Here is a 3,237-nt window from a genome sequence, read left to right as displayed (position 1 = left end):
GAAGGCTGAGGGCCGAAGAATTGATGCTTTTGAACTGTGGTGTTGGAGAAGACTCTTGAGAGTCCCTTGGACTGCAAGGAGATCCAACCAGTCCATTCTGAAGGAGATCAGCCCTGGGATTTTTTTGGAAGGAATGATGCTGAAGCTGAAACTCCAGTACTTTGGCCACCTCATGGGAAGAGTTGACTCATTGGAAAAGACTCTGATGCTGGGAGGGATTGGGGGCAGGAGGAGAAGGGGACGACAGAGGATGAGATGGCTGGATGACATCACTGACTCGATGGACATGAGTCTGGGTGAACTCCGGGAGTTGGTGATGGACAGGAAGGCCTGGCATGCCATGATTCATGGGGTCGTAAAGAGTCGGACACGACTGAGCGACTGAACTGAACTGATACATGATTTACAATGCTGTGTTAATTACTGCTGTACAGCAAAGTGATTCAATTACACAAATATATACAGTCTTTTTTAATGTTGTTTTCCATTACAGTTTATCATAGGATAATGAATATAGTTCTCTGTGCTATAATACAATAGGACTTTGTTGTTTATACATAAAAACTTACATCTGCTAACCCCAACCTCCCAATTCATCCCTTCCCCAACCCCTTCCCCTTTGGCAAATACCAATCTGTTCTCTGTGGTTTCAATCATGTTCCTTTCATAGCTCCTATGCATAGACACTTTATGCACAACTGTCTCTCTTACTAAACTGTAAGTTCCTTGAGATCAGGGCCACACCTAATTTCCTGTTGTGCCTTGCACAAGTCTTAGTATTCCACAGACATGGTTTAATACTAGAGATTTGAAAGTCATTGCATAGGGTGCAGAATGAAAATGTGAGAAGGGATGAAATTATCCTGTAGGAAGATCAGGGACAGGAATTACATTTATTGAGGTCCTATGATGGAGGCTTCCCTGGTGGCTCAGTTGTAAAGAATCGCCTGCAATGCAGGAGACTCAAGTTTGATCCCTGAGTCTGGAGGATCCCATGGAGAAGGAAATGGCAGCGCATTCCAATATTCTTGCCTAGAGAATTCCATGGACAGAGGAGCCTGGTGACCTACAGTTCATGGGGTCCCAAAAAGTTGGACACGACTGAGTGACTGGGCACGGCACACACACACCAAAGCAGTGAATTTAGGAGATAAACAGAGGCTAGAAAGAGGACATAGACAATACACTGGTAGTTCTCAGACTTTCAGATTTCAAGGACCAAAAAATTTACAAAAAAAAAAAAACAGATTGAGTTGCCAACTTCTTGCTTTATCAACTGAGAACAATAAAGCAAGAACTCAAGATCACTAAATCCTTAGGGAAATGCAAATCAGAACAATAAGATACTGCCTCATATCCATCAGGATAGCTACTGTCAAAAAACAAAAAAAGTGTGGCAAGGATGTGGAGAAATTAGAACACTTAAGCGCTGTTGATAGGAATGCAAAATGGTGCAACTGCTATGAAAAACAGTATCGGGGTTCCTCCAAGAGTTAGAAACGGAATTACCATATAACCCAGCAATTCTCCTTCTGGGTATATATCCAAAAGAACTGAAAGCAGGGTCTCAAGGAAACCACTAACAAAATGAGAAGATAACCTACTGGATGGGAGAAAATATTTGCAAGTGACAGGATGACTAAAGAATTTGCCTGTAATGAAGGAGACTGGGTTTGATCCCTGGGTTGGGAAGATCCTCTGGAGAAGGGAGTGACAACCCATTCCAGTATTCTTGCCTAGAGAATCCCATGGACAGAGGAGCCTGGCGGGATATAGTCCATGGGGTCGCAAAGAGTCAGACACGACTGAGCGACTAACACTACTGCTACTACTATGATGACTAAGGGGTTAATTTCCATACTATATAATCACTCCATACAACTCAATATAAAAAAATGACCTGATTGATTGAAAAATGGGCAGAAGACCCGAATAGACATTTTCCCAAAGGAGACAGCAAGCACATGAATAGATATTCAACATTGCTAATCATCAGAGAACTGCAAATCAAAACTGCAATGATATATCACCTCATACATGTCAGAAAGGCTATCATCAAAAAGTTTATAAATTACAGGACTTCCCTGGTGGCTCAGTGGTAAAGAATCTGCCTGCCAATGCAGTAGACATGGATTCAATCCCTATCCCTGATCCAGGAAGGTCCCACATGCCGTGCAGCAACTAGGCCCCTATGTCACAACTATTGAGCCTGTGCTCTGCAGCCCGGGAGCTGCAACTACCGAAACCCAAGTGCCCTAGAGCCTGTGCTCGGCAACAAGAGAAGCCACTGCAATGAGAAGCCTGCTCACCACAACGAGAAAGTAGGCCCCATCTGCTGCAACTAGAGAAAAGCCCGTGCAGCAACAAAGACCCAGCACAGTCAAAAATAAATAAATAAAATTATTTAAAAGTCTATGAATTACAAATGTTGCTGAGAATGTGGAGAAAAGGGATCCCTCATACACTGTTGGTGGGAAGGGAGGTTTCACACAAAAAAAGATAAAAATAGAACAACCACATGATCCAACAACTCCACTCCTGGAGAAAATGAAAATACCAATTTGAGCAGCATTATTTACAATTGCCAAGATATGGAAGTAAACTTAAGTGTCCACCAGTAGATGAATGGGTAAAAAAGACTGGTGTATATATACAATGGAATATTACTTAGTCACAAAAAGAATGAAATTTTGCCATTTGCAGCGACATGGATGAAACTGGAGGGTAATATGCTTAGTGAAATAAGCCAGACAGAGAAAGGCAAACATGATATGTTATCACTTGTATGTGGAACCAGAAAATGAATGAATGAATATAACAAAACAGAAACTACTGTGTATAAAATAAACTTATAAGGATGTATTATTGTATAGCACAGGGAATATAGCTGATATTTTATAACTTTAAAAGGAGCATAATCTATTAAATATTGAATCGCTATGTTATACATCTGAAACTAATATTGTAGATCAACTGTACTTCAATTTTTTAAATAAAAGGCATTTTCTCAAAGAGACTCAGGTTCATAACAGGCATAAGGCACCCAAGTGAATGAATGGATAAGTAAAATATGGTATAAATATTTGTCAATCTTAAAAATGAAGGAAATTCTGATACATGCTGCAACATGAACCTTGAGGACATCATTCTAAGTGAAATAAGCCCATCACAAAAAGACATCCTGCTTACATGAGTTACTTAGAGTAGTTACATTCAGAGAGATAGAAAGTAGAATGG

The 3,237-nt window shown here is 40.6% G+C and overlaps 1 protein-coding gene across 1 annotated transcript in view; it reads left to right on the top strand.

Moving 5' to 3' along the window:
• The window catches only part of QPCT (glutaminyl-peptide cyclotransferase), a 58,768-nt gene that overhangs the window by 6,948 nt on the left and 48,583 nt on the right, over positions 1–3,237 (top strand). The gene's annotated exons all lie outside the window — the stretch shown is intronic.

Source organism: Bison bison, unplaced genomic scaffold, assembly GCF_000754665.1.
Source record: "Bison bison bison isolate TAMUID 2011002044 unplaced genomic scaffold, Bison_UMD1.0 scf7180017864100, whole genome shotgun sequence".
NCBI lineage: Eukaryota > Metazoa > Chordata > Mammalia > Artiodactyla > Bovidae > Bison > Bison bison.
This window is presented reverse-complemented; position numbering and strand designations above follow the sequence as displayed.